General features: G+C 42.5%; 1 long non-coding RNA gene across 1 annotated transcript in view; it reads left to right on the plus strand.

The window, feature by feature from the left end:
• Nucleotides 1-1597: 1597 nt before the first annotated feature.
• LOC130254861 (uncharacterized) overlaps nt 1598-23432 on the plus strand; it is a 34231-nt gene continuing 12396 nt past the window's right edge. Inside the window, exon 1 of the long non-coding RNA XR_008840826.1 lies at nt 1598-1827. This is a non-coding gene — a long non-coding RNA (uncharacterized LOC130254861). The remainder of the gene's footprint in view (nt 1828-23432) is intronic.

A 23432-nucleotide genomic window follows, 5' to 3' on the forward strand; every position in this document is an offset into this window, starting at 1 on the left:
GGAGTGGAATGCAAAGGAATCTTCCTATGCAGATGATTTGAGTTGCACTTCCTTTCTCAGAAAGCTCTATGAATTCACAGATTATGAGACAGCTCCATACAAAACCAACCTCCAAACCTCAAACCCTCCAGCGCTCCTTAGCAGCACTGAAATGACTAGGAAGACCTTCAATCTTTCAACTCCGTTTAAAGTCAAATGAAAATCTCTCAAAACTTCAAATTTTTTCTGTAACCACCTCTCTGTTGTGGGCACACCCAGATATCTCTGGAAGATAGCAAGGCTGGAAGGTTTCATACATTATTGGGAGAATTGTGCTTGCTGGGGCTGGAACAGGGATTTGGAGTTTTTCTGAAGATCCATGCTAGTGGCTGGTGTGGAAACCCCGAAGAGGAGCCTTTTGCTTTTTGCCTGGGATGTGCTTGTGGCTAACCAGCTCCTCTTGTGACACAATAATTCAGCATGGTATTTTGTTTAAGACTGCCAAGCACAGCTGGGATTCAGAAATCCTGGAGAATCCTACAAAACAAATACTTCCATGTGCACAGTGGTTAGCTTTGTTCTGCTCTCAAAGATGAACCTGAGGTAATTCTGTAATGGCAAGAAGTGTAAGTAAAAACATAATTTAATCATAACTGAATAGATTATGTTCAGTTCCCAATGGGAATTACACTGAGAGCTGGGCAGAGTTAAGAAAAATGAGCTATCATGGCACCCCTGGGACTGGAGGGAGCCACAGTCCATGAGAAAGCTGCAGGAACTGGCAGGATGGGAGATGGAAAAGACAACAATGAAGCAAGGACTGATGGATGGAAAAAGCTAATCTTGAAAGGTTTTTTTGGGAAAGCATATAGCTCTGCAGAAGATGTTTCTGTCCCTGATATTGGGGACACACCAACAGTTGAATGTCTCAATGGTATTGTGTTTGCAAACTTGGGTATTGCAGTTCAGAACTTGCAAAAAATTAAGGCTTCCATCTCATATGAAAATGTGATATTTTGTGGCTTCATTTCCATAGCCAGGGAACAAACTCCTGACCCATCATTTTGCCCAGATGTCTGTTGTCACAATGAATGACAAGGTCTACACTATGAGAAATCCAAGAAAAGTTAAAATGCAGAATGAAGTGTGTGTGTGTACAAAGAGAGATGTGTGTCTAAGCAGGGCTACATGTATATAAAATGTCATCTGTGTGTCTGTACAAATCTGATTTAACTATTTTCTACAGATTTTATCTAAATTGGAATTTTATTTTATTTTTCTTTGTCATAAAGATCCAAACTGTTGTTTGTTTGGCCATATAGATCCTTCAACACACTGGCTGGCAGTACCCCTATGTGCTTCACAAAAATATCTCTGTTTTTTCACATGATTGTCTTGCTTTGAAAGACAAGTGTCTGCTAAGGAAGGCAGGAGCCTCTCTTGGAATGGAAAATGTAAACCCCTTCCCTCCGAATTATTATAATTTTGAAATTAAGGGGCTCTCAGGCAAAATATGTGAGAATAGGAATAGCAGCTCTTTACTAGTATGTAAAATAAAGCAAACAAACAACAACTACTACAGCAGAAGCAACAAAAGAGAACCAGGAACCAGTGAGAGCTTTCTCTCGGCCGCGGGCACGCTCCCTCTGGTGCAGTTCCGGTCACAGCCGGCAGGGGGCGCGGGCGGGCTCCCGGTGGGCAGCGCAGGTGGCTCGGGCGGCACGCAGCAATGGCGGCTCGGCCCGGGCGGGAAGGGGTGCAGGAGAGGTTTTGCTTCACAGATCCCCAGGGGACAGTCAATCCCGGTGCCCCAGCAGGACTCTTGGAAGCAACAAGCTGGGCCGGCAGGTAGGCTGTACCGGCAGGTAGGGGGTGCAGGGCTACAGTGCAGCGAAAACTCAAAGCAGTGCCGATGAAGCAGCGGTGACCTGGCTCCCAGCATAGGGCAGGGAGAGGCGAGCTCAGGATCCCGGGCACCCGAGCAGATGTTGATAGGTCTCTCTTTTAGTGAGACAGGTGATCATAAGGTCCCAGTTCAGTGCCTGCTCTCACAAACAGAGGCTCACCCCACGGCAGAAGCAGCAGCTCTGGGCTGGACTGCTTCGGCAGCAGCGAATTCCTCTCCCCAAGCAGCAGCTCCGACCATCCTCCTCTGAAGCTGAGAGAGAGAGATAGCAGCTGCCCCCCGCTCTGTCTTTTATGTTTTCTAGCAACTTAAGTGAAAAGGAAAAAAAGGAAAGAAACCTAACCCCCAACAATGATGCAGATTGCCAAATTTGGTAAACTTCCTTAGGAATCATTGAGATTAGCTCTGCCTTGCAACCATCTTTTGGTGTCTGGAGTTTCCTGATCACCTCTCTGCTATAAAACACCCCAGTTTGTGCACTTGCCAGTACATGCCTCTGCTCCTTCTGTTTTCTTTACCAGAGTGAAATGCAGTTGAGTTTTTTTTCTGGATGCAGAGTGATCCTTGCATCTGCACTGTTTGAGCAGAAATTTGCTTTTCACTAAAATTTAGCTGTTCTTTACAAGAATAATTATTCCTTCCTTAAATTCCCAGTAAACAGTAAACCTTTAGTAAGCTACAAAGAAAAGTGTTGATGTGAGCACTGCCCCGGAATGCATGGGAAGCATGACACTGAACATGAGCAGGAGTCTAAGTATTCTCAGTTTAAAATTCCTTATTGGTGTTTCTTAGGGAAACTGAAGAAAAGTAGAAAAAAGCTTTCATGAGCTATATAGGTAGCTTTACTGCTATTTCTATACTTCCAGAAGTAGTTGGAATTTGGCTCGGCAATGGGAATAAGTCTGGGATGAGCTCAGTTGGTCAGAGCATGGTGCTGATAACACCAAGGCCATAGGTTTGATCCCTGTACAAGCCATTCATTTGAGAGTTGGGCTTGGTGATCCTTGTGAGGCCCTTCCAGCTCAGAACATCTGGTGACTGTGACAGGATACAATAGCTTCCTTTAATGTTCTGCATCTTCTAGGACTGATGGGAAGGTTGTTGCAGTGTATTCTCAACACAGAGCTGAAAGAGGGTTTTAACCGTTTTTTCCTTGTTCCTTTTTGGGTGACACAACTGCTTAGAGGTGGTAGGATGGAATTTCAGGGATATTGTGAAAGCATATGTAGGTTGTAGCACAGGATTCCAAGGGAACTGGAGCTGTAATTGTTGCTGGGTGAAGAGCTCTGACTAGCCAGGATTTTTGGCTCCTGTTTTACATGTTTTTTTAACATCACTGGCCTGCCCTGTTCCAAGGAATTTGAAGTGCAGATGTGTATGCACTGCCAGTTTCCTTCCATGACTTACAAAGTCAGCATGTTCTTAGCTGTATGGTGGCCCTGGATAATAAGATTCATCTTTTCCATGACATATTCCAGGGCATGTGCCTTCCCACAACTGTCATAACATAAAAAATACCTGAGTAAATAAAATACAATTTACAAAAATTAAAAATAACAAGAGAAGCAAAATCATTACTGCGAATGATTCAGGAAACCCAATCTAGATTGTACTTCACCATCAGGTTCCTTGGGAAGAGTGATTAGCAGAATCTGTCTGATGCTGAGTGAGCCACATGGAATTTCTTGTAAGATAAAGATTTCAGCACATAATCAGAATTTTAGCATGGACAAAACTTTTATGAGCATGTCTCTTTAGCAGATCTGGGCCTTGTGTGAAAATATGTAGATTATAGCTTTAATGTAATTTGAAATGAGGTTGTTTTGCAGCAAGCAAACCCTTAGAACAGCTTCCATAAATCTTTCAAAAAAAGTAAGAATCCAAAACCAACATACTGCAACTCTGAGGTTTCTTATTTTTGAGAAAGGCCTCTCAGAATGTCATCAGACAGGTATGTTGTTATCAGGCTACTCAAAGCCCACTTATACTTTAGAAGTCATGTCCTGTCTGCTTGTGTTGGTTTTTTCCAGCTGTTGAACAAAGTGATGGCACACATTCAGAGAGACAAAATTGAGGAAGCACAGAGAAAACTCCCATTTGATTTGTTGAATGTAATGTGAAATAAACTCTCCTGTCTTTGCTGGGAACTCAGTGATTTGGAAGAAATATAGTACTGGGCTTCAGTGTAGGTAACATACGTATTATGGTTATTATCCCATGGGGTTGTTGTGTGTTTTAGTAACGACTATTGTCCAATGAGGTGAACAAATAAACCATTTCCTTTCCTAGTGTTGAAAGCACTGCAATAAGCTTATTAAAAGGTCCAGTATCTGTATTGATTATATGGTATCTAGTTGAGCATTAAACATGCTTCAGAAGTGTTTGGACAACAGTTTTAGGCACAGGGTGGGATTATTGGTGTGTCTGTGAAGGTCCAGGAGTTAGGCACAGTGATCCTGATCCCTTCCAGCTCAGGATATTTTGTTATTCTATGATTCTGTTTCCTTCTTGCACTGTCAAGTAGGTAAAGGGACTTACTGCTCCTGAGTTAAACCAGAGGGTGATTGTGAGGTATGGAAATACCTCCAGGACAGCCAGTTCTTTCTCCACATTACAGCCTTTTCTGGATGACTATCCCAAGTTGGTATTGGGGTGAGTGAAGGGATGTTGTATCTACATCTGTATATGACAGGAGTGTCACATCAGTCTTCCCTAAAGGTAACCTAGAGATGCCAGGGAACACACAGTGGGAGAACAGGAAGGGATTTGCAGGATCCAGAGGTGGCCGTGTGCTCTACTGGTGTGTGGGAGCTGATGCAATTGTCACTACAGCACCAATTGGCCAGGAGTGTGCTGTGAGCACGAGAGTGCCTTAGTTAAGTCTGCCAGGTCACACTGCAGTGCTTGCTTTGTCAAATCCAAGACTGTGTGGGGCAGAAGTGTGGGAGCTCCAGCTTCCCTGTGGGAAAGGGTAAAGGGTTGGAATAAGGCTCTGGGGAGCTTCAGTGCCCCAGCATGGCAAAAGCCCAACTCTGAAACTAAACACCTTTCAGAATCTTCCTAAACATTTTATAAGATTCAGGACATAGCCAGAGCCCTGGATAAGTGTCAGAGCTTTCAGGCTCACTCTCTTTAGTGCTTTTTGAAAGGCTCTGTGCCATGGGAGCAGAACCCCAGCTGCTGCTCTTCCCACAGGAGCAGGGGCTGTGATGGCCAGGGGAAATGGGAATGTGAGCTGAGGTGGGCTGGAGCTGGATCTGGTGCTGCCAGTGTGTTCATGGAATGAAAATAATGAGAAACACCCGCAAAAAGGGGGTGGAGTAGGAATAGTAAAGTAAGCAGTGGAGCAGCTTCTGTTTGTAGCTAGTCTTGCAGTTGTGCTCTCAGAGGTTCAGGCATGGCAGGTGAGCTGCTGGTGACACCCAGCACTGCTGTCAGTATGGAGCCCTGGGGCGTTGCTTCTGCCCACATGGCTGGGCACTGTTGTGCTGCAAACAGTTAGACTTTTCCAGCTGGGCCAGGCCCTGGTGCCTGGTGGTAGCTGGAAAGGTGGAGAGCATGGACTTGGAGTGTGGATGAAGCAGAATCCCTTTCAGGGCCTCCCTGGAAAATCATCCCTTAGATGAGAAATTGCTTCCTTAGAATGACTCATGCTAGAAGCATCTCAGCCCCCTGTAGATCCCTGCATTATCTTTTAGTGCTCTAATTGGTCCCTTTTTCCTCTAAGTAATTGGTCACTTCTTCACCTAAAACCTCTAAGTTATTGGATAGTTTTCAATCTCTAATATTATTGGTCTATTTTCTAAGGCACCCCAACCCTATAAAAATCCCTTTGGTACTCTGTGTGCTCAGACTGATGCCGGACCCCTTCATAGAAATAAAGTTGCCTGCAGAACCTCTTTCAGCTTTCTCAGATCTCCTCTTCGCTGGCTAAGAAGGTACTGCGAGCAAAAATGATCTCAGAAAAGAGCTGATAGCCTAAGGTTTAGGCATTGCTTGCATCTAAACACCTTGTGGCTGAAGCCTGCCTGAAGCAGCCAGGAAAAGCTGTTCCATTTGGAATGTTTTATCCTGGCTTGTTGTAACAGTCTGGGGCAAAACACAAGCCCCAGCAGCAACATTGGAGGAGTCTGAAATGGAAAAAGCTTATGCATGAGAATGGCTGAAATAGCACAATAGGTTTGGGAATACCATCTCTCTGTGCCAGTTCCACTCCTCTCAGATCTTCTGCTTTCCTACTTGGCTCTCAGACTTGCATGTCCACTCCTAAGAGAAGTGTGTCCATCTTCCTCCCACACCATGACTTACATTCCTCATCTGTTTCATTAAACCTTCCAGGTACTGCCCATATCCTCTCTGATCCAACAATGCCTGTTTGGATAAGATGGGTTTGGTACAGGCTGTGTTAACTCTCACTGCACACAGAATGGCTACTGCATTTGCCTGCCCAGTCTGATGGTGAAGGCTTGTCTATTGATTTTGATTGTCCTGAATCAGAAAGAAACTACAGTAAATAAATTCCAAATGTATTCTGTTACACAAAAAACCCTACCCAAGCTAGAGGGAAGTAACCATACATTTGCTTCATAGGCACCAAAACAGCCACCCTGAAACCTGTCCTTTCCTCCCTCACTCTCACCCTTGCCCAGGAAATCCCTCAATAACAAGCAACACAGTTTTAGTGTTGCACAGTAAACAACAGTTTTTCCCCAGAAATTATGGGCATAAATCAATGAAAGGTGGGATTAAGACTGCTTGGCTGTTCTGCTGATATTTATATATTGAGTTACTGTGAACCTTGATTAATTTTACAACCCTAAATAAAAAAATCTAAGGATTAACAGTAAGTTAACTGTGACTGATGTCATTTGGAGATGTTAAGAGATTGTAAAGAATCAATGGATAGAATATATGCTAGGGCCAAAAAAAGCAATTTCACTCAGTTATTCTGGGCTTTCTCTCAAAGCCTGTGCTGCAGCATTTGTGTTTTGATGAGGAGATGACGGTGCTCATTTCTCCTCTGCTTGGCAGAGTGCCTTTCTGAGCACTCTGGTGGATGGAGCTGCATCTATTGCAACATGGCTCCATAGGAAAAAAGCTTGGTGTCTTAGGTTACAATGTAAGATGTAACCAAAAGTATGTATTCTATCACCATCTTCATACAGTGTCAAAAACAGTTTTCTTTATCTCTTCCATGAAACATCCCTTCATGACTACTCCCTTCGTGGGGTAGGGGGGATATCTTCTGCTAATGGGCCATCTAGTCTCACTACATTACTGATAAAATTAAATCATCCCATTGTGAAATGCTGCACCCAGGGGGTGGAACCAAACATTCCTACCTGGATGTAGTCTGAGGTTTGGAACACCACTGGCGGACTTATCTACTGGATTCCAAGAGGACAAGCTCAATAACCACCACTGGACCTATCACTTCAACAGGATTGCAGCCACCATTTAATAGGACTGCTACCACCACCCTGACTAACAGGTGTCAGGTTGTATCCTGATTCTGTCAGTTTAAGCCAGTGTTTTCTGCCTCTATTTTAATTTTCCTATTAAATTGTAATTCTAACTTGGAACGTCTCACTGTAGCTTTTAAGCTAGTACACATGGAAACAGGTCGTGTATTTAATATATGAAAGACAGACCAGCAATCTAGGACTTGTAGTGCTTGCAAGAGACAACTGGGGCTTCTTTTCAGTCCCTTCCCTGTATGTGTGAAAAAAGAACCCATATACTTCCAATGTTTTCCTCTTTTGAAGATGGGAATTGACTGTATAAATTCAAAGGGAATTCCTCCCTTGACTGAAGTGTTTACGGCCTAATTGCTGGAAGAATTTGAAGCAGCAGCTATGCTGTGTTTGGGGCAGGGTACTTCAGTGGAAGTGGGATTAAGGCAATATTTCTAGATGGAGCTACAGCCCCCAGCAGTTCAGTAAGCAGGGTAGGGGAGTTTCAGCAGTGAAGAACACTGTAGGCTTGCTGCTCTGTACAATTAGAGTGCTGAAACCAGAGAATTGCCATTGTTTTCATCTTTTGCTTTCGCTGAGGGACATTCACAATATTTAGCATCTTTCTAGGAGATTTCTTTTGAAGGTCAAATCTTTATGCTTCTTGTTATTGTTGATAGGCCTCTGAGTGGGGATTTGATGAAGGCATCTGCAATGGGATGGAAGTGCTAGGGGGGGAAGTAGGTGTAAGGAGAGACAGGAGAATATAACTGAAGGATTAGATGGTTTTTTGGAGCCAGGAGTAGGCTTTGGAAGTGAGTTTAGCCTCAGGCCACCCAGCAAATGGGCTGCTGTCCTAAAAATAAGACACAGGACAACAGATGGAACTTCAGGAATATAATCCAAATTATTTGCTGTGGTAAAGTTTCGTCCTATATTTGAACCTTCAGATGTGGCAATGATAAACACACAGGTCAGTGCATCCTGACAGTCTGTTCTGCAGAATGGGTGCTGGTGCTCAGGATGTGGTGCAAAACTGGGTACCCTTGCACAAGAGGGAAGGGGGATTGACTGAAACAGTAATTGATAGAAACACCAGGACAGGATGTTCTCAGAGGCTTTCCTAAATTCATGTTGTCATTGTACTAAATAATGACATGTTTTTGTGCAATGAAAAATACTGCTCTTCTGAATGCTATGCTCTCTTCACTGAACTATTTGTTCCAAGTTATATCAGTGACCCATCTTTCATAATTAAGTTGACATGCTCTTCAGTGCCCTTGGCAAGTGTTACTCAAAATAATGCAAACAAAAATAGCATATCTCAGTCTCCAGGGCTGAAATTTGCATGTTAATGGTCTTCCAGTGATGCTCTTTAGTCATCGAGTGGTGACTGAAGGTAAAATGCTGTGGAGGAAATGGCAGTGTGTTGGTTGGGAATAGCTCTGCATTTCTGTAGTTGGGGTTCCAGGGCATAGCTATAGTTCTGTTCTTTCTCTTTCCAGCCAAAAACTGCAGTAGATTGTTGGAGATAAAATAATGACAAGGTAATAAAATGCCAGCAAAGTAATTGTTGAGAGATAGCTTGTCATTAACAAATAATGTTGTAGCTTCTAGCTACAAACCTCCTCATGTTCAGCAGGGAGAAATAAAAAAAATACAAAAAGTAAAAGGGATAATTAATTGAGTGAAGAAAAACAAAAGTGTTCACAAACATTGCAGGGGAGGACAGAATAGAAAGTTAAGGAAAGGAAAATAATTGCATGAGAAATCTACAGAAAAAATTGGGTTGTGTTAGATCAGTTCCATATCTATTCATGTTTCCTGAAGAAAGCCCAATCCCACACTGAAAGAAACATGAACACAGAGTGGTTCACAACAGCCCCCTGAAGAGAAAGGATACTTTTTTCACTAAGCTGCTGCTCTGTTACCCAAAGGAACTGAACTGTCTTTCTGACCTCTTAAAATTTTATACGTCACCTTGAGCCAAGGCTTGAATTGCTCTTGTCTGAGGATTTAATGACACATTCCTGTGCAGAAGGATCTGTGAGCAGATTGGTGGTGAGAGGTGACTGGGAATTTTTTAGGAGCTTGTGTGCATGGCAGGAGTAGGGCTGTGAGCCTCAGCTTCCCCAGTGACAGACTCCTGGCCTGGTACATTGCTGCTCTTGGCCTTCTTCCCTGCCAGACCTATTCACTACATAGTGATTAGCCGGGCTACTAATTAGGGACTGGCTGGTTGGGCAGTTCGGGCTGGTGATAATAAAGGCAGCAGAGCTCACCTGAAGGCTTGTTCTCAGGGAGAAAGGAGAGCTGTGTCCTGCCCTGTGCCTCCCTCTTGCCCCTGGCTATTGTCCCCTGTATTGCACTGGCCCTAGGCTCCCTTCACCCTACCATGAGCCAGTTCAATGACATACCAGAAAGTTAGTTGCGGGTTTTTTTTTTTTTTTCTTCTTTTGCCTGATTGCTGTTTTCCATCACGTTAGGGTCTGGTGGTGTCCTTGAAAAGCACAAGTGGTGGAGTTTGGGGCAGGGCTGAATGGATGATGCTGGTCAGCAAAATATTAAAGTTTGAGTTATATGCTTTATTTCCATGCCACTTAAAATTGCAAATTTACTTTTCTGTAATGATTATTTTAAGATAGCCCCACTGCTGCTGGGATCTCCTAATTATCTGAGTATATTTTATCCAAATCCATCCCCAGGATGGCTGGTGCAAGGGCTCACAACAGAAAAGGTAATGAGAATGCAAATGGAGATGTGAGATATCCACGTGAGAAATACAGATGCATGAGTTCTCAACAGTATGCAGGTTGTTATTTATTCTGGCATTTGAACAATGACCTGATCCACTATAGGGTAAAGCTCTGAACTATAATCTGTTACCAGAATGCTCTAAAAGGTTAGGGTTGGTAGCACGCACATAACTTACTATGAGGGATAGGTATTGCCAAATGAAAATGGGAAATAAAAACAAGCAGGGGGCAGGGCAGGAAATGTGAATGAATTGGGAACTTGAAAGCAAACCAAACCAAACCTTTGGTTACAGGACAGTGCATTTCTGAGATATCCCACAGAGAACCATTCTTTTGGGCCATGTTTTGGATACCAGACAAATTAGTTCTAACTTTTATTTTTGGCAGTGGATATGATGATAAAATATTTTAGGGTTTGAATTAGATTAAAAATTTAACTTGTGTAGAAGATCCAGAACACAACAAATAGTAAATAAGTCTAGGTGGTATAGGGCTTTTCATTATCAAGGCTGAAAATTATTTAGAAAGCAAGTCTTTTCTTCTCAGGTTATTTCCCTAAAAACCAAGGAGTGAACCTGGTAAGGCTTGTTACAGGAAACGAGAAAATTACCAAGAGGCATTAGTACAGTTGATGTGAGTAAATAATTCTGTTTGCATTTTGGGGATATAATATTCTTGACTGAACTATCAGAGCTTGAGATATTTTAGCCTTTCATATATATTTGCATGTGTCATTCTGTTGTTGCAGATAAGCAAGCCCAGAGTTCTTTGCATGTACAATAATGTTATTATCTGTTCTGTGATAAGACCAAATGAATGCACTTTCTTTCTTTCCTCCTGATGCAGCTTGGCAGCCAAAATATTCTTGAGTTCAGCAAACCTGAAAATAGTTTCCTTCAATTTTGTGCAAAGGAGAAGAAGAGATGAAGGTTAAAGGATGAAATGAGATGTGAAGTGTGAGGGGTTAGCAAAACCCCCAGATCCAGCTGTGGAGGGGAAGAGAAATGAGGAATTGGTTTATCAAGTGTTGGCAGTTGATGTGCAAATTTACAGAATTGCAGAATGAACAAGGTTGGAAAAGACCTTTAAGATCATCTAGTCCAACATATGAGCTAACACCTCCTCATCAACTAAACTGTGGCACTGAGTTCTATGTCCAGTCTTTTTTCAAATGTGTCCAGGTTCGGTGACTCCACTGCCTCCCTGGGCAGATGATTCCAGTGCTCAGTTTTTCAGTGAAGAATTTCTTATATCTAACCTAAACTCCCCTTGGTTCAGCTTAAGACTGTTGTCTTGTTCTATCAGTGGTTGCCTGGGAGAAGAGACCAACCCCCACCTGGCTACAATCACCTTTTAGGTAGCTGTAGAGAGGGATAAGGCCACCCCTGAGTCTCCTTTTTTTCCAGGCTAAACAAGCCTAGCTCCCTCAGTCATTCCTCATAGAGCTTGTGTTCCAAGCCCCTCACTAGCCTCGTCGCCCTCCTGTGGTGTAACTGTTGGGACAGACATGACATACAAAGTAACACTTGCAACAGGTAAAATGACTTTTTTTTTTGTTATAACTGCGCATTCTCTTTTTATGCATTCTTCAACACGGTGCCTGCTTCATTCATTAGTTACAATAACACAGCTCATCATGTTCATTGGTACAAAGCAGTCAGCATCACTGTTCTTGGGCAGGCTTTTTACAAGAATTTTGCAAACAGATAATAGTTCTGTTTTTCTAACTGCAGGTGTCTGGTGTTTATCTCTGTTCTCTCAGTTCCAATGTGAACAACTTCGTCTTCTTCTTCCCTTCATGGTTAAATATGAATCTTATCAATTTCTTCTTCTGTGAGCTCACTCCACTGGCTCACAGACCAGCTGTCAGCCTCTTCCACACTCTGGATGTGTTTGAAAATCTCAACATCTTTCCTAAATTGAGGGACCCAGAACTGGACAGAGTACTCAAGGTACGGCCTCACCAGTGCCGAGTACAGGAGAAGCATGACCTCCCTGATCCTGCTGGCTACACTATTCTTGATGCAGGCCAGGTGCCATTGGCCTTCTTGGCCACCTGGCTCAGTCAGCTGTCAATCAATACACTGTTCAGCCACTCTGTCCCCAGCATATAGCATTGCAGGAGGTTGTTGTAGACAAAGTGCAAGACCCGGCACTTGGACTTGTTAAACTTCATGTTGTTGGACTCATCATATCTATCCAGCCTGTCCAGGTCCCTTTGCAGAGCCCTCCTACCTTCCAACAGATCAACACATGCTCCCAGCTTAGGGTCATCTACAATTTTAGGGATGGAGGACTCAATCCCCTCATCCAGATCATCAGTGAAGATATTAAAGAGGACTGGCCCCAGCACTGACCCCTGGGGGACACCACTAGTGACTGGCCACCAGCTGGATACAGCACTGTTCACCACCTCCTGTCCATCCAGCCAGGTCTTAACCCAGTGAAGAGTGCTCCTGTCCAAGCCGTGGGCTGCCAGTTTTTCCAGGAGTATGCTGTGGGAGACAGTGGCAAAGGCCTTACTGAAGTCCAGGTAGCCAACATTGACAGCCTTTTCTGCATCAGCCAGGTGGGTCACTTGGTCATAAAAGCAGATCAAGTTGGTCAAGCATGACCTGCCCCTCCTAAACCCATGCTGGCTAGGTGTGATACCCTGGCCATCCCGTGAGTGCTGTGTGATGGCACTCAGTATAAAGTGTTCCATTACCTTACCAGGTACTGAGGTCAGGCTGACTGGCCTAGAATTACCAGGATCCTCCTTCCAGCCCTTCTTGTGGATGGGTGTCACACTGGCCAGTTTCCAGTCATCTGGAACCTCACTAGTGAGCCAGGACTGTTGGCAAATGATGGAGAGTGGCTTTGCAGCTTCCTTATAACCCTAGGATGGATCTTAGATTCATGAGCATCTAAGTGGCTCAGCAGGTCTCTGACTGCTTCCTCCTGGATAACAGGGGGGCTATTCTGCTCCCTGACACCATCTACCAGCCCAAGAGGACTCTTGTCTTGAGGACAACTTGTGTTTCTGTTGAAAGCTGAGGCAAAGACGATGTTCACTACCTCTACTTTTTTCCTCACCTCTAGTTATTGAATTCTCTCCCGCTTCTAATAGAGGACGAAGGTTGTCTTACTCTTAATTTTGCCATTATGTATTTATAAATATATTTTTTATTTTCCTTCACAGAAGTTGCCAGTTTGAGTTCTAACTGGGCTTTTGTCTCTCTATTTTTTTTCTACATTCCCTAGCAACCCCCTGAAATATTTCCTGACATATCTTACCCTCCTTCCAAAGGTGACACACTCTCTTTTTTTTCCTTAGTTCCTTCAAGAGCTCCTTGCCCATCCAGACTGGTTGTTTTTCTTGTTGACTCATCTTTTGGCACATAGTCTGTTCTTTTTCCCTCAAGATCTCTGTTTTGAAGCATGCCCATCCTTCCTGGACTCCTTAAGGAGTTCTTAAGGGCTGCTTCCCAAGGAACTCTCTGAGTAAGTCTCTTGAAGAGGCCAAAGTCTGCCCTCTAGAAGTCCAGTGTGAAAGTTTTATTGATGCTCCTCCTTATTTCACCAAATATTGAGAACTCTATAATTTCATTATCACTATGTCCCAAATGGCCTCCCAACACCGTATCTCCCACCAGCCCATCTGTGTTTGCAAACAGCAGGTCAGGTGTCGTCCCTTCCCTGGTAGGCTCACTTACCAGCAGTGACAAGAAGTTGTCCTCCACACACTCTAAGAACCTCCTAGACTGCCTAATGTCTGCTGTGTTGAGTTCCCAGCAGATGCCTGATAGGTTAAAGTCACCTACAAGAACAAGGGCAGGTGATCTTGAAACATCCTCCAGCTGCTTGTAGAATAAGTTATCCATCTCCTCTTCCTGCTTAGGTGGTAGATAACAGATTCCCACCAGGATGCCTTCCACCTGATTCTTACTCATAGGCACTCAACTTTATTGTCATTAGTTTCAATTTCTATGGCTTCAACAGCCTCCCTCATATAAAGAGCTACCCCTCCACATCTTCTCCCTCTCCAGTCTCTTCTGAAGAGCCTGTAGTCATCCAGTGCAGCGCTCCAGTTATGTGAGTCATCCCACCATGTTTTCGTGATGGTGACCATGTCATGGGTCCCTTGCTGTACCATGACTTCCAGCTCCTCTTGTTTGTTACCCATGCTGCCTGCATTCGTGTATATGCACTTCATATGAGCCGATTTCACCCTGACTCTGGCTTACTACCCTTGGGCTGGCTTCTGGAGAGCTTAGTTGCATCCTCTTCCCCCTTCAAACCCAGTTTAAGACCCTCTCAATGAGTCCCGGCAATTCATGGGCTAGAATTCTTTGGCCCTTAACCGAGAAATGAAGCCCATTTAGGTCCAGCAGGCCAGGTGCTGTGAAAGTTGCCCTGTCATCAAAGAACCCAGAATTCTGCTGATGACATCAGCCTTTAAGCCACTTGTTGATAATGTGGGCTGTCTTGTTTCTTTTGTCATTTGCCTCTGTCACTGAAAGGACTGCGCAAAACACCACCTGTACTCCTTGACCCAGAGACCTGAAGTCACTTTTAATTGCCCTGGTCCTCTTCTTTTCAATCTCATCACTGCCAGCCTGGAGTATCAGCAGTGGGTAATAATCAGAGGGCTGAATCAGCCCAGGGAGTCTCCTGGTGACATCCCATTCCCAGGACCCAGGGAGGCAACAAACCTCCCTGTTGGATGGGTCTGGTTGACATGTAGGGCCCTCTGTTCCCCTCAGAAGGGAGACACCTACTACAACTACCCTTCTTATATTTTTAATGCTAGAGGCAGTGATCCGTCTGACAGATGAAGTGCAATTGGGAGGCTCTCCAGGCAGATTTTTTTTTTTTATGTCATTAGGCTGACTCTCTGGGTCCATGGCCTCATACCAATTCTGAAGTGGCACCTGAGTAGGTGATGGAGTTTGGGAGGAATTTTTATTACCTCTCCGAGGAGGGATCCATTTCCACTCCCCTTCATCAACTAGGTCTCCTTCTGCCTGATGGTAGGAGGCATGGGAGTCCTCTGACATCTGGTGGGCTTCTCTCAGGGGTGGAATGATGAAACTCCACCAGTCTAATTCCCTTTCACTTTCTCTAATACTCCTTAGTCTTCCTACTTCCTCCTTAAGCTCAGCCACCAGACAGAGGAGATCATTCACCTGTTCTCACCACACACAGGTGTACTACTGAAAGGCTCAAACACTCCTTGCAGGAAGTGGCCTGGACAGATGCATCCTTCTTGAAGGATTCTATTTGGCTTGGTACACTTATTGCTTAGAGACCATTGCAGGAAAAAAAAAAAAACAAAAAAACAAACAAAAAAAGAGAAATCACTACCAAAATCAAGCTAAATAAAAATGTCACTAGCAGGAGCATGCCTACAACCCTACCTGTGCAAACTGCTGTGCCATACTCCTGTTTGGCCCCTCCAGATCACCGTGCTCCCTACAGCCTTCTTTTAATCTCGCCTCTGATGGCTGGAGGAAGCCCCTCCCTGCACCTGAATAGCTAGTGAGAAAAAAGGGGAACACCTGCTCAGCTTCCTGAGAACAAGGGAAGCACTTGCTCCAGCAGAAAGAATAATCTCCAAGTATAATTGGAGAATAATTACCAAGTGCTGTGCTGCTACAGAGTCCTTTAAGGATTCAGCTGAAATTTCCTTGCAGTGCAGTGCAGTGCAGAAATCGTGTGCTGAAAAAGCAGCCAGAATTTCCAACGCTTAATGCTGAACCATTAATAGCTGTGATGGAGATCAGGATCTTTAGGATTCAGTCTGAGTGCAAATACCTCTGACAACACTCTGCCTGCTTATAAAGTCAATCTGATAAGGACAGTCCCCACACAAGAAGCCCAGTATTAGGAAGAAAGTTAACAGATAATACACCTTTGTTCAGCACCTGTGAAATGCTAGCAAGGATGCCAACATCTTTGCTAATTCTCCTGCCCCTACTTTTGGCTTTACAACCTCTTCCTCAGGCCCCCTTACTTTTCCCCTGGCTTAGATAAAGATTGAGATTTATGGAAAAAATCAATTTGTCTACAGTGCTCTGTGAAGGGATTGACTTTTAGATTTGTTTTGGTGGTGGTGGTGGTGTTGTTTCGAGCCCATGATGAAAATTCTGGAAATGCAAAGCTCAGGTTGGATGATCAAGTTTGAAATCTTAAGCACTGAGAAGAGATCTTGGAAACAGAGAGAAGTAGATGGAGCCAAGGAACAACAACATTTAAATTAGGCAGATATTGATTTCACTGAAATGACCATCAAGTTTTATTGATCTGAGAGATAAATATTGACGGAAGCATCCTCATGTGTTCCCTAACTTGTGCAGTTGTTTTTCCCCTGAAACAGGTTTCCTTCTTTTCCCTTGTCCCTTCCCAGAGAATATCTTATCTCAGCTGCTCTAAACTTGTGGTGTTTTTTAAAGCCAGCAGTTTTCCACCTTGCTGTTGTAAAAATCAGAGACAGGAAAAATGGCTGTGACTTTATAAATCAATAAAGCCCTGTGCCCAAAAAGCTATTAACAAACTAAAAAGATGCTTGGAAATCCAAACATCCTGTTATAAAGTAATAACAAAAGGCTCTGCAGCATATTCTTGGCTCCCCTTATAGAGAAAATATTTTTTTTAAAAAGTGAAATTGCACTTTGAGGAAGTGACGATTTTTAATTTTTTTAGGGAAAAAAATATTTCCTAATTCCTAATGCTCTCTAAAATATTTTATGGAACTTATACTTTATTACATTAATGTAGATGCCAGTTTACAAGGGCACAGAATCTTTGCAAGTAGTGGAGAAATGAGAATTTGGAGGGAAGGAGCAAAATAGACAATATAGGCCAATAGTGAAACAATTACTTTTGAACTAAAAGACTGGGTATACCTCTGTGGTAAAGGGATGAAAATTCAAACATTTCAAACCTTGAGGAGCAGCTACATGATTGCAGCATGTTCATCTGGACAAGTGCAGGATCCAAGTGAGGAAAGGGGGCTTTTACTATGGATCTTACTGAAATATTTAGAAATGTACAAATTCTGAAATTGTTTTCAAGATTTTATAATGCTTAAGGTTCTGCATGCTGCGCATGGAAGACTGCCCAGGAAGGCAAATGAGTGAGGATCATATGGTAACGCAGATGGAGGGAGGAAGAGACAAACGGCTACAAATCCTCTCCAGGCAAGTTCTTGCCTTTTGAAACACTAAATCATTTTGTTTCCCACTGAAAACAAATTCACATTGGATTTAAGCAATCATGAAATGTGGAGACAGGGAACGCCCCCCCCCGACTTTCTCCCTGTGGATCAGAAGTAACTCTGACCTTTGTATGTCTGAAATTGCCAGTTTGGGCAGCTAAAGAGAAAACCCAAGTGGAATTTAGACCTACATTTATGATAATTTAGATTTCATGGTGACCTAATTCTGAAATTGCTTATCAGTTAATTTCACTCTGAGGAAATGGAGACATATGGCCCAGAGGGAAAGGATTTATTCACAGCAAGCTCCTGTCAGAAGCAGATTGCCAATGGAAGAATGAGTTTGGGTTCATTGTATCTTTCAGATGTAAAGACAAGTTTTGAGTAGAAAGTCTGGAATAACAGAATCACGCGAATGTGGGGTGAAAGTGCCTGCCACCAAGAGAAATCAATCAGTGGGTTTGGAAAGAGCCCAAGGTGGAAGGACCCGGTGGGGTGCCAGAGAAGCTCTGTCCCTCGGGAAGCAAGGAACAGGTATGTTTTTAATTACTAAGCAGCTATCTGTACAGAGCTTTTCAAAAACAGCTTTTTGAAAACCTGTGATTGTTTGGGAAGAAAAATTGTGAAAAATAAACATCCTGATTTCATATTTTATGTCATATTTCCTTCATGGTTTTTTCTCATCGGAAGTCCCTCAGTTACCAGTTGCTGTCTTTCAGCACTGTAGTCGTCTCTGATGTGAAAGCCCCACAATTTTCTTTTAATATCATTTTGTCAGAAATATTTTTTTTGTGTGTGGGAAGAACATCTCCTTTGCTGTATTGTTTGAGAGAGCATCCAGTATGTTCCCGTGTTCACCATGTGCACTTTTTCTGGTATAATTATTGTGATGACGCACAGCTCTGTGTGTTCTTGTGGAAAAAGTTTATCAGAAAATACTATTCAAGCAAAGAGAAAGAATCCCATTTAAAACTCACTGACATTTTCCAGGCAGTTTTTCTGTTTGATTGGTACATTTAATGTCACCAGGTATAGCATTGGTCTTGTAAATGAGAAGCCTGCATTAACAGAAATGGCCTAACAAACCAGGGACTGGGGAAGCATTCAGGTTGGCAACAAATGTGGAAAGAGAGATAGTTTTAGAAGAATCATGACATGCTAAGACTATGACATTCCTGAAACAAACAGGCATCCTTAAGCATGGTCATGCTATGATGAGCTGGGAATCATTTCTGCTACCTTCTCCTTCAAATTCCTTTGCCTAAGGTAAGATGGGATGAGTTCTGTGTATCCTCCAGAACTGAACCAACATTTTTCTTATCACCAGGTACTTTTACTGTATCTTCCTCTTAGATTTCATAAAAATAGCCCTGAAGGACAAGTTTTTATTCCTCCCAGATTCTTGGAGTTTCCTAAGCTTCAAAAAAACCTCAAACTTGAGGATTTTCTTCCTTCTCATCTCAACATTCACGTAGAATTCCACCTGCTTAAAACAAATCCCTATCAGTGCACAGGGCAGTGCAAGCAGACAGTGCCAAGCTGCTGCGGCTCCTCTCCAAGGATATAGGATCAGCCCGGGCCAAACTGAAAGTCACTGCCAGTAATGAGTTGCAGATATTTTTCTTTCTGCTCACTGAAAAATATGTGGTGATTTCTTGAGGCCCTAAATGCAGGCAGGATTGCTCTCCTTGCAGAAAGCTCTATGTGTGTGCAAATGCCTTGAGATGGGGACAGTTGAGATGGAGCCCACTTGGCACAGGACCTGTAGTGATGTGGCCTGAGGAGCATGCAATCATCACCTTCTTTCATTCTTCTGACTTCATCCTTACCAGGTATTTTTTCTGTTCTCAAACTTTCTGTTTTCTGTGGAGATAAACAGAGGTTTTCACCCACAGCAGTCTTCCAGTCAACTGGAAGGAAAGACTGCAGGAACGGACTGGAGGCTCAGATGATCCTAAAAATCATAGGATTAATCTTCATTTGTGATGGCTACGTATATGCAGTGCTCAGAAAATGTAAGAGCTCCCAGCAAATTTATATCATAGCTGTTTATTTTATTGTGCTTGTTCTTCAGCTGTCTCAAGCTGCATTGTTTTAACAGAGGCATGGCTTTTCCTACAGCTTCCTACTTCTTCCTTGCAGGACATTGCTGGATAGGAAAAGGACAAAAGGAAAAATATTATGGAGGGACATGTGGCTGAATAAATTGACAGCCCAGGGAAAAAGCAATAAGATGGGAGTAGATGTGGATCTCAAGCAAAGACAGAATATTGTGAGTAGCTTATTATGGAGAATATGACAAATTTCTCAAGTCAGTCAGTCAATTTCTCAAGCAAGTCAGTAGACATTTGTAAGTTGTTAATTAGTGATGAAATAATTATTTTAAAGCAGAAGGTAAATTTAATTGGTTTCTTTGCAAAGTAGTAAAGTTTAGAGCACCAAATACTTTTAAATGCGGTATTAAAGCTACAACAGTGATTCTGCCCATCACCTTAGGATCTTGGGTGTTAGATTCTGCCTTTCTTTCACAAACTGCTGGGTTGCGTCAGATCCAATTTTGGCTCTGTTTTGATGTAGGACACCACAGATGCTTTGAATACATGCTCATAAATAGAACATGGAAGTAATGGAAAGACTCCTTTGTAACTTGATATTGCAAGGGAATACATCATGATATACTAACCCTGTTAGTAAGTTAAATGAAATTTGACTTATGAAAATTGCTGTGTGAATCCATAGAGAAAATTAAAATCAAACCTGACTTTGAAAGTTTGAAATATCACATTTATTTCTCACTCCATCCCATTATTTTTCACGATCTCATACTATCTTGAGACCAGAAAAAATAAATTGGAAAGAGAGGAGTTCTTCCCTAATTCTACTTCTCCAGAAAAACAGGAATCTTACAAAGAAATCCTCTTCCTATGAGAATTTGAATACAATTTGCAGCCCTCCAAAAAGTGAGGTATTTAACAAAATAATTCAGTTAGAATCTGGACTGGAAGCCTTCCACTTGGCAGCTCTTTTGTGACTGATCTCTGCAAAACTTCAGCAGTACAGATGTGGTAAGATTTATTTCAGGAAGCGTATCTGTTTGTATTTATTCTGGCTCTTTAGTGAATGTCACAGGTAAGGATGTTATTGGAGGGAAAGGATATTGCAGCTGCACAGCATGGTTTAAGTTCTAGCATGTTTTACTAACATTTCCACAAACAATACCCACAGCCAAAAGCAATGTCCTCATTTTTAAACAGTGATCCACCTGCAGCCTAACTTAATTGTTTTGTATGACTAGGTCCTATAACGATTTTCCCTCTCCTCTCCTCTCCTCTCCTCTCCTCTCCTCTCCTCTCCTCTCCTCTCCTCTCCTCTCCTCTCCTCTCCTCTCCTCTCCTCTCCTCTCCTCTCCTCTCCTCTCCTCTCCTCTCCTCTCCTCTCCTCTCCTCTCCTCTCCTCTCCTCTCCTCTCCTCTCCTCTCCTCTCCTCTCCTCTCCTCTCCTCTCCTCTCCTCTCCTCTCCTCTCCTCTCCTCTCCTCTCCTCTCCTCTCCTCTCCTCTCCTCTCCTCTCCTCTCTTTTGTAGTAATTCAAACCAGTCATGTTTGCAAACTAGTTTTGCTATTGATTTTATTGACTGTTCTTCCAGAATTTCTCCTTTGACAAGTTTCTTATTGTTCCTTATGTGCTTATCTATTAAAATTAGCATGTGAACTTAGAGCATGAGGATATGGCCTTGCTTTATGTTTTCTGGAGGTGACAGCAGCCTGTGCACTGGGATTTCCTGAGCACACAGGTATGGAGTGTCTCTGGGGAGCTCCATCATGATGGCTGTGCACAGATTGGCTCAGCAGTTTCAGTGTTTGCAGGAGCCCAGAGGCAGAGGGGTTTTTTTCTGCTTTATAGCACAACTCCTGCTGTTACAGACAACAAGAAGAAAAAAGGCAATTGTGTTATTTGTTTGGAAAAAGTGGCTGAGCTATATTTTCTCTGTGCCCTTATGATGACAAAATTTTGTGAGATCTGTCTTGAAATTAAGATGTGTCGGAATACACTCTTGAATTTTAACATATAGTTTGATACTTTACTATAGAAAAGATATATTGGAGCTACCAAGTCATCATCATGCAGTTATCTCTTATACTGTAGGAGTTTTCAGCTGCACTCTCAGGAAGAACAAACTCTTTTTGAAGCTAATGGCTCTTTTTACTCATTGTAAGTCACATACAGCTGAGTATCAGGTGCTTGCATAAGACCACACAACTCACAGATCTGCTCTTACAAATGGAAGAACTAAAGAGCAATCTCATATGCCACTCTTTAAACATAAGAAAGAGAGCAATTTGAAAACTCTGGTACCATGCTTATTATTTTTTAATGTTTAAAACAGGGTTTCTCTCTTGCCTATGTCTTCTTCCAGAGGAAATGCTCTGAGGTGCTGTAGTACTAATCCTCATCACAGTCTGTCTAAGATGATTTCTGGTGCTTAAACACAACCCCGGAAATCCAAGTTAAATTAGTTGGAGTAAATGTGAAGCCACTAAAGAGAAGCACTAGAATACTAACAGATCTTTACTATGGTGCAACACTACATGTATGCAATGCAGTCTCTGTTGCTTTTAGAATATTGACATCTATGAATGGTATACTGACATGAAACCTTAACAATTAAAATAGTCATGTGCGAGGTGTAAGGAATTTGTAACACTGCTCCAGCTTGAAAAAAACTAGGAGATTGACTCTTTGGAACAGTGAAATCTCTCTTTTACCTGAGGATTATAAATGGACCGGGTTTATATTTCCTTTTAATATCAGTAAAGGACTGTTTTGCCATATTTCTTTATTCCACTAATGTTTTCACTGTAGGAGTATTTGATATTTCCTCATTCTTGCATATGTATGAACTAGTGTCAGTGAAATCTCCACCAGACACAAAACATTTCAGATATGCTGGCAAGAATCATTAACATGCTTAGTAATTTTAAAAAGGACTTTCGAGTATCTTAATCCAGTTGTACCATTGATTGCTACTAGCTCCACCTAGTACAGATTTGCATGAAGCTCCTTGGATGAAAAAATTCAAAAAAGAATTTGCAGTTTTAGGCAACCTTAAGGTAGGGTTTTCTTAATTGGAAAATAGAGGAAATTTCTAAAGAGAGGGAATTCAGTTGCTTTCTAAGATGGAATTCCTTGCTGTTGTAATGCCAAAATTAGAGTCACCCAATGACTGTTCCAGTCTCCTCCTTAGACCTGCCTATGGGAGGAGAAGCTGGAGTACAGAGGAGACAGCAGGGAAGAGAAACCAATTGACATAATAAAAATGACATTAAATATTACCAGAGGAGAAAGTGAAAATGTGTCATGTAGTTTAGTGGGAATAAGCATTTATTCTTGTAGTGGTTTTGGTTCACCAATTTGAGATTTCTCGGCTCATGTACCAATTTATGTGGTGGATCTAGCACTGGCTAAATTGCCAGTGCACTCACTAGAATTATTTACTCATTTCCTTGCCATGAGATAGGATTAGAAGGAAGGGAAAATAGGCTCAGACTTTAAGGAGTACAAAGAAAACCTTTATTACTAGAAACTATAAGAAAAAATAAGGACCAGAATAAAAGTTTCAGAACACTTTCTCCTCCCCCCACGACTCCTTTTCTTTTTCACTGATGACATACAGAAACAAATCAGTCAGTTTACCATCTGTAAAATGGTCTTCTTCAATTTATGTAGGGAGAGGAGACTTCTCTTCAGTCTATGGAGATTTTTTTCTCCACAGGAAACAATTTTCTCGTGTCTTTGATGTCACAGTGGATCAGCTGCCCAGGAGAATGGAAATCTGATCACTGTAAAAATTTTTTCCTCGCCTAACAGTCTTCCCACAACTGTTATAGAGGACCATGTTCAACTTAGGGGCACACTTAAAGGATTATAACAATTCAAACAAAAGTTCTCTTCATCTTTGAACAGAGGTCTTTCTTCTTCTCTTCCCTGGGGGGCAGGCCTCTCTGTTCAAACTTCTCATGGGATCACATCTACTTCAACATCTGGTTACTTTAGCACAAGTGCCTTTGCTTGTATCTACAGCTAGAACATTTCATCCACCCCATAATGCATTCCATGAGTTACACGGAAAAAAAGAGTCTGA

Source organism: Oenanthe melanoleuca, chromosome 6 (genome assembly GCF_029582105.1).
Source record: "Oenanthe melanoleuca isolate GR-GAL-2019-014 chromosome 6, OMel1.0, whole genome shotgun sequence".
Classification (NCBI taxonomy): Eukaryota; Metazoa; Chordata; class Aves; order Passeriformes; family Muscicapidae; genus Oenanthe; species Oenanthe melanoleuca.